The sequence below is a fragment of the Dendrobates tinctorius genome, unplaced genomic scaffold (genome assembly GCF_039654945.1).
Source record: "Dendrobates tinctorius isolate UK_male_01 unplaced genomic scaffold, ASM3965494v1 ptg000069l, whole genome shotgun sequence".
In the NCBI taxonomy this organism is placed as follows: Eukaryota; Metazoa; Chordata; class Amphibia; order Anura; family Dendrobatidae; genus Dendrobates; species Dendrobates tinctorius.
In genome coordinates this window covers 6,074,781-6,089,184 of record NW_027361737.1, presented here as the reverse complement: position 1 = coordinate 6,089,184, position 14,404 = coordinate 6,074,781, and the positions used below count along the sequence as shown (strand labels likewise).

General features: G+C 43.9%; 1 pseudogene; it reads left to right on the top strand.

The window, feature by feature from the left end:
- Positions 1–2,956: 2,956 nt before the first annotated feature.
- Positions 2,957–14,404, top strand: part of LOC141095197 (carboxypeptidase B-like) — an 85,206-nt pseudogene continuing 73,758 nt past the window's right edge.

The window sequence follows — 14,404 nt, the reverse complement described above, 5'->3', positions numbered from 1 at the left end:
CCAAAGTGAAATCTTCCACAGTACCCTCCACACAGGGCCGGCATCAGTAATTAGCGCACCCGGGCAAGTGCCGGGGCCCTGAATAGGTTGGGGGGCCCACTCGCCATCGGGGACACCAGCGTGCTAAGGGGGCCTGGTGCCGGCGCTTGAGAGGGGGTCCCCCGCTTGTTCTGGGTCCCAGCACTTGCGATACTCACCTCTCCTTGTTCCAGCACTGCAGCGTCTTCCACATCCTCTGACTGTGATGTTCAGGTTAGAGGGCATGACGGAATCACATCTGTGCGCCCTCTGCCTGAATAGTCACAACCAGAAGTCGGTGACACTGAGGAGTCTGGAGCAGATCAGTGGCCAGCAACGAGAGGTGAGTATTTCTTTTTTCTCTTTGTTTATGTTTGGAGCAATATGTGGGGACCATCAGAAGGGACTTGTTATATATGGAGCATCTTATGGGGCCAATTCTATATGGAGCATCTTGGGGGGGCCAATTCTATGTGGAGTATCTTATGGAGCCAATTCTATATGTAGTATCTTATGGGGCCAGATACATATGGTGCATCTTATGGGGCCAGTTACATATGGAGCATCTTATGGGGCCAACTACATATGGAGCAGTATATCAGGCTAATTACATATGGAGCAGTATATGGGGCTAATTATTTTTGAAGCATTAAATGGGGCCCATTCTGTATGGAGCAATATATGGTGCCCATCAAGTACTGAAGCATTATATGGGGCCCATCATATATTGTATGAAGCATTGTATGGGGCCTATTCTGTATGGAGCATTATATGGGGCCCCAATTCTGTATGGAGCAAAATATGGGGTTACTCATTATACTGTATGGAGCATTATATGGGGCTCATTATACTGTATGGGACCCATGATATACTGTATGGAGCATTATATGGGGCCCAATATATATGGAGCAATATATGAGGCCCATCATTTACTGGAGCATTATATGGGGCCCATTCAGTTTGGAGCATTATATGGGGCACATAATATACTGTATGGAGAATAATATGGGCTCCATTACTCTGTTTGGATCAATATATGGGATTATTATACTGTATGGAGCAATATATGGCGCTGATTATACTGTATGGAATAATATATGGGGCTCATTATACTGTAGGAAGCATTATATGGAGTTCATTACACTCTATAATGCATTATATGGGGTCCATTATTCTGTATGGAGCACTATGTGGTGCCCATTATACTGTCAGGTTTCTGATCAATTGTAGAATTTACAATAGATATTACTTGTGTAATGTAAGAAGTAAGTGAAATCTTTGACATGTACTATACCTATATTTCTCTGCAGTATTTGTGCTTCATGAATTGTGGTGTGTATAAAAGGGTCCCATTGAGACTATTTTGTCCAGGGCCCACGAAAATCTGGAGCCAGCCCTGCTTCCACTGCTCTGAATGATGACCCTACTCCACCCCTGTCAACACAACGGGGCAAGTATGGTGACCCAAATACTGTATGATATTCAAATGTGATACCCACACATCCCACTATGCAATATAACTGAACCCATACAACCCCAGCACAAGCCTCCACACTGTGTAATGGCCCGAACGAGCCCTTCCAAACAGTATAATAGCCACCACATCCTTTTAAACAGCATAATGGCCCACACACAGCACTCCACATAGTATTATGGACCCACACAAACCTTCACATTGTATAATTGCTCACATACAGTGTAATGGTCCCCCACCTAGCCCTGTAAACAGTATAATGGCTCCCCAAATAGCCCTGCAAACAGTATAATGACACCCCACATCGCCCTGCAAGCAGTGTAATGAAAACCCCAACAGTATAATGGACCTTCAAACAGGCCTGAAAACTGTGCAATGGCCTACCGCATATCCCTGCAAACAGTATAATAGCCCCCACATAGCCCCTCATAAAGTATAAAGGCTCCCACATAGCCCTCCAAATCATATAATTGCCCCCATAGCCCTCAGAATAGTATAATGCCCCTCACGTAGCCTTCCATACAGTATAATGGACTCCACATAGCCTTCCATATAGTATAGAGGACTCAACATAACCCTCTATACAGTATAATGGACTCCAAATTGAATTCCCCAAAGTACAAAAGGCTCCATATTGCCTTCCTTACAGCATAATGGGCTCCAAATAGTCCTCTGTACAATATAATGGGCCCCACATTATCTTCCATATAGTATAATGGGTCCACAATGTCTTTCATACAGTATAAAGGGCTCCATATAGTCCTCCATACAGAATAATGGGCCCCACAATGCCTTAAATACAGTATAATGTGCCCCACATTGTCCTCTGTACAGTATAATGAGCCCCACATTGCCTTCCATACAATATAATTGTATAATTGGACCTACATAGCCTTCCATATAATATAATGCACGCAAACAGTTTGATGGCCGCTACAATGTTGTCATTGATTTAAAAAAGAAAAAAGAAGAATACTCACCTCACCTTGTTCCCCCACAGCTCTGGTCTCTGTAGCATGCGTTATGAAGCTCTTCACTGCCCAGGACAGTGGGTGCAATGTAGTGATGCCATCACACACACTGCGCTAAGACATCAGAGCTCAAACGCAGAAGGAAAATGATGGAAGAGGGAGCTCCCTATTTCACTATTGCTTTTAGCTGTATCAGCATCCAGAATCCCGACACAGTTGAAAGTGTGCCGCCGGGCCGTAGGTAGGGGGCCTGGTTCCCCTGCTTACAGCAAGACTCCCGGACTCAAGGGCCCCATATATGCATCTAGCTAGTTTAATAGATTATTACTGACTGACACACCAGTTCCCTACACAAAATGAATCATTTTTATTGGTGGACAAACACATATACTACCATATTTACACTCACAGACTGCAAACTCAAAATGTTGTAAAAAACTTACACTGTCACTGACAGCAAGCAAAAAATATTAAAAAAGGGTGAAGAATTGAAATGTAAAGCAAATCAGAAAATGAAATGAAGTATAATATTCATATAAGCTGGGAAATCCTCTTACAGAGCTGAAGAGGAGAAACAGCACAACCAGGAAACATTATCTACAAAAAGGAAAGAACAGCACTCAAGCCACCCAAATAACTGGTGTGAACACCATGAGATTGCTGTGGATTTGGTTTTGTGCCTCTGCTGTCTGTTTTGCTTCATCCAGTGTCAATTTTCATGGGTAAATTTTTTACAGTATTTCTAAATGTTGATGGAACCAAGAAAACTTTACAGAGTAATTTACAAAATTCATTCCAGGCACAAAGTGATTCAGACTGAGCTGGAGACGGAAGAACATGTGATGATTATTAAAAGTATGGACAAGACATTTAATGTAAGTAGTCATATTGAGAGACGTATATGAGAAGCTTTGCTGAGGTCTGATTAAAAATATATTTTCCGACAGTGATTTTCATGATTCTGGGTCTTTAACAACAATTTTTCAATTTCTTCCAAGTAGCAGTAAAATCAATCACCTAGATCTGTTTTTGTTTTTTCGTTTTTTTTTGTTTTTTTTTAGAATAATAGCTTATGTAATATTATGTTACCATTTTAGCCAAATAGCGATTATGGGGGGCTTTTTTTTTTAGCAACATTGTCCTTATAGTGTGTGAAAAAAAGTGAAATAACTTTTTTCACATTCAATATTTTTCTAAAGAAGTGAAATAAAAATCCTGAAATAAAATTTGTGCTTTTTCCCTTATTGTGAGACAATTATTATGATATATTAAATATGCTCTAGTTAAAGTCACTGTATCTGAGCCATGGCTTTGTTTGTCATTGACAGATGGTTTTTTTCAATAACATGTATGATTTTTTTGATATTGTACTTTTTACTGCTATTTTATTTTTTATGATGTGTCACTCAGCAAGTCAGAAAAGACCTCTGATTTGTTTTTAGATAATCGTTTCCTATAACTTAATTCCCCTATAATTGTAGCTTAGAAAGCAGCATCAGATTAAGAGTAAGTTAGCGCTGAAACCTGTATCTCTCAGGTCTGTGCAGACTAGTGATCTTGTCATGCAATCTTTTACCTGGCAATTTTGTGATTGCTGGAGCAATAGATGTTTCAGTAGCACCGCTGCCTCTTTATGCATAGTGCTCTTACGAATGCTGTGTCTACAAAGATAATGCAAAAATCCCTTTTATGGCTTGTTTTATTGGAGTCCGACTGCCTCCAACAGCCTGGCACCTAACCCAACCTTGCACAATCTCCTGCGTAACCCAACCTTGTACAATCTCCTGCGCAGCCATTATGGTACCTAACCCAACCTTGTACAATCTCCTAGGCAGTCATTATGGCACCTCACCCAACCTTGTACAATCTCCCATACAGCTATTATGGCATCTAACCCAACCTTGTACAATCTCCTGTGCAGACATTATTGCACCCAACCCAATCTTGTACAATCTCCCATGCAGCCATTATGGCACCTAACCCAACCTTGTACAATCTCCTGCGCAGCCATTATGGCACCTAACCCAACCTTGTACAATCTCCCATGCAGCCATTATGGCACCTCACCCAACCTTGTACAATCTCCTGCACAGCCATTATGGTACCTAACCCAACCTTGTACAATCTCCTGCGCAGCCATTATGGCACCTAACCCAACCTTGTACAATCTCCTAGGCAGTCATTATGGCACCTCACCCAACCTTGTACAATCTCCCATACAGCTATTATGGCATCTAACCCAACCTTGTACAATCTCCTGTGCAGACATTATTGCACCCAACCCAATCTTGTACAATCTCCCATGCAGCCATTATGGCACCTAACCCAACCTCGTACAATCTCCTGCGCAGCCATTATGGTACCTAACCCAACCTTGTACAATCTCCCATGCAGCCATTATGGCACCTCACCCAACCTTGTACAATCTCCTGCGCAGCCATTATGGCACCTAACCCAACCTTGTACAATCTCCCATGCAGCCAATATGGCACCTAACCCAACCTCGTACAATCTCCTGCGCAGCCATTATGGTACCTAACCCAACCTTGTACAATCTCCCATGCAGCCATTATGGCACCTAACCCATCCTTGTACAATCTCCAATGCAGCCATTATGGCACCTAACCCAACCTTGTAGAATCTCATGAGCAACCATTATGGCACTTAACCCAACCTTGTACAATCTCATGTGCAGCCATTATTATTTCGCATCACAGAAGCAGAGTACTCTGGCACTCTAGAGAAACGCCATGGCTGGCAGCAGCTCTCTCGTAGAGAACACAGATGCGCTTGTCAGAATGAGCGCTCCTGTTTATGAGAGAGCTGGGCGAGATAGCTGATACGTAAGGTGTGTGTGGGGGTCTTTAAACCACTACATTTGCTTTATCTCCACAGTTTGCAGCACTAACCTTATCGTATTTTGTATATTTTTTATAAGTTCGATTTTTGGAGCCCAGATTCATCATTGCACATTGCACCCGGGATGACCGTGGATTTCCATATTCATGCCAATCAGACTGAAACTGTACTTCATCTTTTGAATCAGCATTCTGTACCCCATGAGTAGGTGTCATTCTATGATGAGCAGATATTTCAATGTAAACATTTAATTTTGCTTATTAATTAATATGTTGTCACTCTTAAAGGGAACCTGTCACCCCCTGGACGTTTTTAAGTAAAAGAGCCATCTTCAGCAACACTAAGGCTGCACTCTGTGAAGGTGGCTCTTCCATTTCTGACCCCCAGTAACGCCAAAATATTAACTTTTATAAATAGGTCCTCATAACTGTTATGCGTCCCATAGGTATGGCGTCTTCCCTGAAGCAGCCACCTCCCCGCCGTCAATCATGTCTCTATAGCATCTGGGCCCCGCCTCCCATAGCCGTCCATCATGCCCCTGTGCTGCTGTCTGGGCACTGCCTCCCATAGCCATCAATCATGCCCCTGTGCTGCCATCTGGGCCACGCCTCCTTCTGTCTCCTATGGCGGCGCCTGCTCTGTGAAAACAGTTCTCAGGCATGCGTAGTGTGCGCTGCCCGTGAATTGACATCAGTCAATCACGCCTGCGTGTTGTGGAGGCCCCAGGTCCTGCGCCGTAGTGTGTGTGTTATGATGTATTCACACTGCGGGGCGGGATCTGGGGCCTCCACAACACGCAGGTGTGATCGCCTGATGTCAGTTCACGGGCAGCACGCACTGTGCATGCCCGAGAACTGTTTTCATAGAGCAGGAGCCACCATAGGAGACAAAAGGAGGCGTGGCCCGAACGGCAGCACAGGGGCATGATTGACATCTATGGGAGGCGTTGCCCAGACGGCAGCACAGGGGCATGATGGACGGCTATGGGAGGTGGGGTCCAGACGGCAGCACAGGGGGATGATGGACGGCTATGGAAGGCGGGGCCCAGAAGCTGCTTCAGGGGGACAGACCATGCCTATGGGACGCAAAACAGGTATGAGGACCTATTTATAAAAGTTAATATTTCTGCATTACTGGGGGTCAGAAACGGAAGAGCCACCTTCACAGCAGCCTTAATGCTGCTGAAGGTGGCTCTTTTACTTAAAAACGCCCAGGGGGGTGACAGGTTCCCTTTAAAGGGAGCGCATCAGAAGGATTTCACCCCCAAGCCTGTAGCTCTTTTAAAAATAAGTCCAGCGATATATTTGCATGGCCAGTCCGTTATTCCATTACTGAAAAATCAGAGTTTGAATGAATATGCAAATAAGGCAAAAGATCTGAAACCTCTGTCATTCCAGGTCTATTCCCTGCTCAAAGCTGCCTCCTCTGCTTGAGTGACGGCTCCTTTGCCAGAAGTCACACAGCATAGAGGCTGTCAGTCAAGCAGGAGGAAATGGTTCTGGGCGGAGAATAAAGCTGGAGTGACAGAGGTTTCAAATCTTCAGCCTTATTTGCATATTAATTAAAATGCTGATTTTTCAATAACAGAGGGAGGATTGACCATGTAAGATATTGCTGGACTTGTCTTTGAAAGAGTTACATGCAGATGACAATAGTTTTGGGGGAAATCCTGCTCACAGATTCCCTTTAAATATCCTGCATGTAGATATTCAGTGCTAGAGAGCTGAATTATAAAGGGAGGGGGGTGATTTGTTTCTTCTCTAGACTAGATCACTAAACTATAGGTTAACTTTGCCCTCCTTGTTATCTACTGCGGAACCCTATTAAAAGTTATTATTAGTAAATAATTATTTTTCTTTGTCCCTTCCAGTTTCATAATTGTGATGTTATAGGGTATATGCACACGATCCTGAGTTGCTGCGGAGTTGACGCTGCCTATTTATGCAACATTAAACACGCAACTTACAGATGTTACAGCATAGTATGCCCACTATGTGTCCACAGGTGCCTGAATCTCACCCATGGAGACAGACATGCGACATGTCTCTCCAGACCACGCATGTTAATTTCTCTTGCAGAGACGCAAGTTTCCGAAAGAGAAATTTCAGCAATAGAATGTATTGGACGCAGTGAATCAGCACAGTTCCGTGAACACATGCGATAGACGGTAGCGCTTTGGATGCAGCGAACACATGCTGCATCCAAAGCACGGCTACTTCTGGATCTTGGGCACCCAACCATAAGGTGCATACAGTTGTGCTCATAAGTTTACATACCCCGACAGAATTTTTGCTTTCTTGGCCTTTTTTGAGACCATTTGAATGATAACGCCAAAACTCTTTCTCTATTCATGGTTAGTGGTTGGGTGAAGCCATTTATTGTCAAACTTCTGTGTTTTCTCTTTTTAAATCATAATGACAACCCAAAACATCCAATGACTCTGATCAAAAGTTTACATACCCTGGTGATTTTAGCCTGATTAGGCTGGTTTCACATTAGCGCATTTTCAGCGCGCGCACGGCCGGGGGTAGCTCCGCCCCCGAGCCGGCTCTCTGCCCGGCGTGCCCGCCCCTTGCTTGTAGCGCCGCCTACTAGCGGACAGCGGCGCCTGCGATCGGCGCACCCTATCTTTAGCATAGGGTGCGCAGATCGTGCGCAGGCCGTGCGCTAGTTGCGCTTTGACCTGCGCTGCGCACTTTTGACGGTGCGCCGTGCGCGCCAAAATCCGAAAAGTTTTATTTTGGCGCGCACGGCGCACCGTCAAAAGTGCGCAGCGCAGGTCAAAGCGCAACTAGCGCACGGCCTGCGCACGATCTGCGCACCCTATGCTAAAGATAGGGTGCGCCGATCGCAGGCGCCGCTGTCCGCTAGTAGGCGGCGCTACAAGCAAGGGGCGGGCACGCCGGGCAGAGAGCCGGCTCGGGGGCGGAGCTACCCCCGGCCGTGCACGCGCTGAAAATGCGCTAATGTGAAACCAGCCTAACATGCACAGAAGTTGACACAAATGGGTTTGAATGCCTACTAAAGGTAATATCCTCACCTGTGACCTTTTTGCTTGTAATCAATGTGTGTGCATAAAAGCTGAGTGAGTTTCTGGGATCCAGACAGACTCTTGCATACAGCCATTGATGTTTCTGGATTGTGAGTCATGGGGAAAGCAAAAGAATAGTTAACGGATCTACGGGAAAAGGTAATTGAACTGTATAAAACAGGAAAGGGATACAAAAATATATCCAAGGAATTGGTCATGACAGTTAGCAGCGTTCAAACTGTGATTAACAAATGGAAAATCAGGAGCTCTGTTAAAACAAACCCAGGATCAGGTAGATCAACAAAAATTTCATCCAAAACTCCCAGGAAAATTGTTAGGGATGCAAAGAAAAACCCACAAATAAAATCAACTGAAATACTGGACTCTCTGAAAACTAGTGATATGGCTGTTACAAGATGCACAATAAGGAGGTACTTGAAGAAATATGGGCTGCATGGTCAAGTAGCCAGAAGAAAGCCATTACTGCGCAAATGCCACAAAGTATCTTGCCTATAATATGCAAAACAGCACAGAGACAAGCCTCAAAACTTCTGGAACAAGGTTATTTGGAGTGATGAGACCAAAATTGAAATTTTTGGCCACAACCATAAACGTTATACTTGGAGAGAGGTCAACAAGGCCTAAGATGAAAGGAACACCATTCCTACTGTGCAGCACGGAGGTGGATCGCTGATGTTTTGGGGATGTGTGAGTTTCAAAGGCACAGGAAACTTGGTCAAAGTTGAAGGAAAGATGAATGCAGCACGTTATCAGAAAATACTGGAGGCAAATTTGCACTCATCAGCCTGGAAGCTGTGCATGGGACGTATTTGGATGTTCCAACATGACAACGATCCAAAACACAAGGTCAAGTCGATCTGTCATTGGCTACAGCAGAACAAAGTGAAGGTTCTGGAGTGGCCATCTCAGTCTCCTGATCTTAATGTCATTAAGCCACTCTGGGGAGATCTCAAGCGCACAGTTCATGCTAGACAGCCCAGGAATTTACAGGAATTGGAGGCTTTTTGTTAATAAGAATGGGCAGCCTTTACCTTCTGAGAAAATAAAGAACCTCATCCACAACTACCACAAAGGGATTCAAGCTGTCATTGATGTTAGAGGGGGCAATACACAGTGTCATGAATTACCAGCGAGGATATATTCGTATATCCCACCACTGCCACCAATTTGTCACCTACCCGCTTCTCAGCACGTGACTTACTCCTCTCACTCAGTCCAGCACTCAGCCTCTGTTCTATGCTGCAGTGGGAGCATAAATCACACCCCAAGACAGACAACACCCACCGCTCATACTTGCTGCCATCACCCACCGAACACACAGGCGATGAGTCCCAGAAATACTATTACTATGTGCCAATCACCAGGACAAAACACTCTAAGGCTATGGATTCTTTGGAGCAACAAGGTTCAGACTTATTAAAGTTTTAAGCTTTAATATAAAAGGTTCAGTGCTTCAATAAAAAGGATATAAAAAGTGACGTATAAATATGCAACAACAGTCATATGTCTCATAGATAGTGTTAGGCGTCGTGTTCCTGTCGTTGCACAGCGGGAATCCCAAGTCTTGCCTCTGGCGGTCTCCCATTCTTCCCCAGCCGCAGAGGAGGTTGCTCAGCAGACTCAACGGTCCCAGCGCTCTGCCCAGACCAGCTCCGTGGGTTTGCTTGCTGCTGCCATCTCTGGCACAGCTTTGGCAATGCATGCTGCTCAGCAGCGAGTTTCTCCAGGGACTAAGTGTCCATGTCGTGCCCCTGAGCATGCCCGTGGAGTGATCTCCCATTGGAGATCGAAGGTCACGTGCTCAGGTCCTGCGCATGTTCGGATTGGCCCATCCGAGAAGCCAGGAAGGTCCCAGACGCGCACGGCTATAAAAGGTTCGCATGGCCGCTCGGCCATGCGCTAGGATACACTGTATTTTCAGACTATGAGGAGTGAGTGGTGTATGCACGTACGAATGTCTCTGGTGACTGACTCATTATAAAACCCCTACCCTTGGTACGCATGTGTTGTGCTGCCTAGCCTGCTAGCGCCCAGGATTAGGTGTAGGTAGGGCAGAGTCAGAGTCAGGCATTAGTCCCCATCAGTGACTCAGCACGCCTCAGTGCACGTGCTCCACACTCCGTAGCCAGCGTCTATAGCGGCGTTCGCGGCAGCGACGCCATGCGCTCAGAGGGCCTAGAGGAACTCTAACCCCGTGTCCTTGGGGAAGAGTTCTATGGCCGCTTTCTGTGCGCTTTTTGGTCGGGCTCTGTGAGCTAAACAGGCTCCGGTATTTGCGTTCAGCGGTTTTGCGGCTCTGTGAGTCAATAGAGTTCGCTCCTGTTCACACTGGGTGACGTAACCCATGTGTGACTATTTTCACGCCGCTCTATTCTTCCGCCATTACCTAGCAGCAGTGTACCACTTCTGGACGGTGGACCCCAGGCTGCAAACGCACCTACTATTATTTATAATTTGGTGCGTTCCGCCAGCCCTAACAGATAGATAGTGTCAGGTTGCAATTGGCGTCACTCCATCCAAAGAGCTGGAAGGTGTGAAATGTTATCACTTTGTGGTTCTCAGTAAAGCCCCCTGTTGAGATTGGAGACAGGAGACTGCCTTCTCAGGATAACATGAGGTCATGACCTGTGTGGAGTGCTGCAGTCTAAGGATAGATGTTAATTTACTGCTGGTCATACATGCATACGTATACATATTTCACTACACACAGTATTAAGAAATTGGCTACGTAAACTTTTGATCAGGTTCATTTGGATGTTTTGGATTGTTATTATGATTTAACCCCTTTCCGACATCAGGCGTACATATACGCCGATGTCTGACTCCCTCCCCTTGATGTGGGCTCTGGCGGTGAACCCACATCTTTCCTGGGACATGTCAACTGTTTTGGAAAGCTGACATGTGCCTGCAATAGCTGCGGGTGGAATCGTGATCTACCCGCAGCTATTAACTAGTTAAATGCCATTGTCAAACACTGACAGCGGCATTTAAATGATGCTTCTGGCAATCACCCCAGAAAAACGCACACCGGTGACCCTGTCATGTGATCACGAGTCACCGGTGTGTCGGCATGTCAACCGGAGGTCTCCTGTGGTCGGTGCTCATAGCAAGTGAGTAAATCTGGTACATAGAGGCAAACTGATCATCGCATTTATGCAGCAGTGCCGATCAGGTTTTGGCAGCTTCTAGTCTCCCATGGAGACTATTGAAGCATGCCAAAAGTAAAAAAAAAAAAATGTTTTTAAAAATATGAAAAAAAATAAAAATATAAAAGAACAAATCAACCCCCTTTCGCCCCATTCAAAAAAAATAAATAAAAATAAAATAAAACATTCATATTTACTATCGCCGCATTTAGAATCGCCCGATCTATCAATACAAAAAGGATTAATCTGATCGCTAAACGGCGTAGCGAGAAAAAAAGATCAAAAAGTCAGAACTATGTTTTTTTTTTTGGTCGCCGCGACATTGCATTAAAATGCAATAACGGGCGATCAAAAGATCTTATCTGCACCCAAATGGTATCATTAAAAGCATCAGCTCGGCACGCAAAAAATAAGCCCTCACCAACCCGAGATCACAAAAACTGGAGACGCAAAGGGTATCGGAAAATGGCACAATTTTCTTTTTTTTTTAAACAAAGTTTGGAATTTTTTTTCACCACTTAGATAAACAAAAAACCTAAACATGTTTGGTGTCTATGAACTCATAATGAACTGGAGAATCATAATGGCAGGTCAGTTTTAGCATTTAGTGAACCTAGCAAAAAAAAAAAACAAGTGTGGGATTGCACTTTTTTTGCAATTTCACCGCAGTTGGAATTTTTTTCCCGTTTTCTAGTATATGACATGGTAAAACCAATTGAGTCGTTCAAAAGTACAACTCGTCCTGCAAAAAACAAGCCCTCAAATGGTTATATCGATGGAAAAATAAAAAAGTTATGGCTCTGGGAAGAAGGGAAGCGAAAAATGAAAACGCAAAACCGAAAAAAGCTCCGGGGGTTAAGGGGTTAAAAAGAGAAAACACAGTAGTTTGACAATACATGACTTCACCCAACCACTAAGGATGAGTAGAAAAAAAGTTTTGGTGTCATCATTCATCTTGTCTGAAAAAAAGGCCAATAAAGCAAAAAATTCTGCCGGGGTGTGTAAAGTTTTGAGCATAACTGTATGTATAGAAAACAAATATTAACAGTATCTGAATTAAATGCAATGTAGGGGAATAAATTAGGCAATGACAATTGGAAAGTAACATATATCACTCATTCTTTTGTATTAGGGTTTTATTCCATGACCTCCAAGCAGGAATTGAAGCTCAGCGGGACAATTCTAGGCTTTGGACATCTGGGAAGCATAAATATAATAAGTACAATGATTGGGAAACTGTAAGAACATTAACATATTGCACATAGATGTTTGGTATCTGGCTTTGCAATGACTCAATGTTATTTATTTTTTGTGCTTATTTTAACAGTATACTGAGTAGTCCACTATCACCTTCCTCCAGCCTGTAGGCATGCGGATGTTGAAAATAGCAAATCCAGCAATACTCAACCTTCTCATGATCTTTCACTGCCTCTCCGTCGTCGCTTCCACTCATTGTGTAAAGACATCACGATTACAAGTAACCACTGCAGCCACTCACTAGACCAGGCCCCAGAATAAGTACAAGCTCCAGACAAGCCCCAAAAATAAAAGCAGTACCTCAAACCCCTTCAAAATACAGAAAAAATGAATTTAAACACTAAGAGCCCAAAATTAAAACTGACCCCAGACCAGACTCCTATAACAGTAGAGATCCCAATCCACAGCCTAGAATAAATAAAGACCCGAACACACCACATACACAGACACTTAACACACTAAATCACAAACCTGGTCAAAGTTTACAATGAAAAGTATCACCTATAAATATAAATATATATATATATATCTATATCTATATATATATACCACAGGATTGACCATTCACAACAGCGGCTGGTCATAGCTGACCTCCCCCCTCAGTCCAATCACCTGTGCACAGATCAGAGAAAACTCTCCCACAGAGGTCTATGGATCAGAACCAATCTCGTTTGGCTATGGTCTACTCCAAACACTGTTAACAGAAGCTCAGACAAAATTCTTCTTCCTCCCATAATTATGCACAAGAAATAGAATTTAATAAAATCTAAAAAAAAAAAATAATTATATTAAAAAGAATAAATATTTCACCATCTGAATTTAACTATTCAACAAATATAGGTGATGCATTTCTTTATAAGAAAAACTCCAAAAAATCAAAATATAAATTTTATGCTTAGAGCAGAATATGAGGATGCAGCGCACCACTGACAGACCATGACTATAGCTACATCAGGATTAATACTTTAAGGGGAACCTGTCACCAATTTTTAGTGTTTGAACAAATACCTCCAGCTTTTACATCTCCTGTACTGCATTCCTCAAATGTGTCTATTGTCTCCTGACACTCCCTTTATACGCACAAAAATACCTTTTAAATTGTTCCCGCAATGTAGGTAAATCAGATGTTTCGGTCCATTGGGCGTAATTGCTGTGGTGTCTATGCCTCCTCTCTGCTCCTAATGGCCATCCTCCAGCTTTGATTGATGTGGATGACATGTCCTGTGTCATCCACATAGCCCAAAGAAATCTCTTGCGCATGCGCAAGCGCAATTTGCTCTGCCTTACTACAGGCAAGACATGAAACATAACTACTCACGAGTCGAGATATGTCATTCCGGAACCAGTAGAGCAGGGCAAAGTGCACCTTCGTGAGCTGGCGATGCTACTGCACAGGTGTGTGACTTCTCTGAGCTATGTGGATGACACAGGACATGTCATCTACATCAATCAAAGCCAGAAGACGGCCATTTGGCTCAGTGGAGGCACAAACACTGCAGCAATGAAGCCCATTGGACCAAAAAATCTGATTTACATACAGCACAGGAGCATTTCAAAAGGTATTTTTGGGGTTATACAAGGAGAGTCAGGAAACAATAGACAAAATTGTGGAATGTAGTACAGGAGA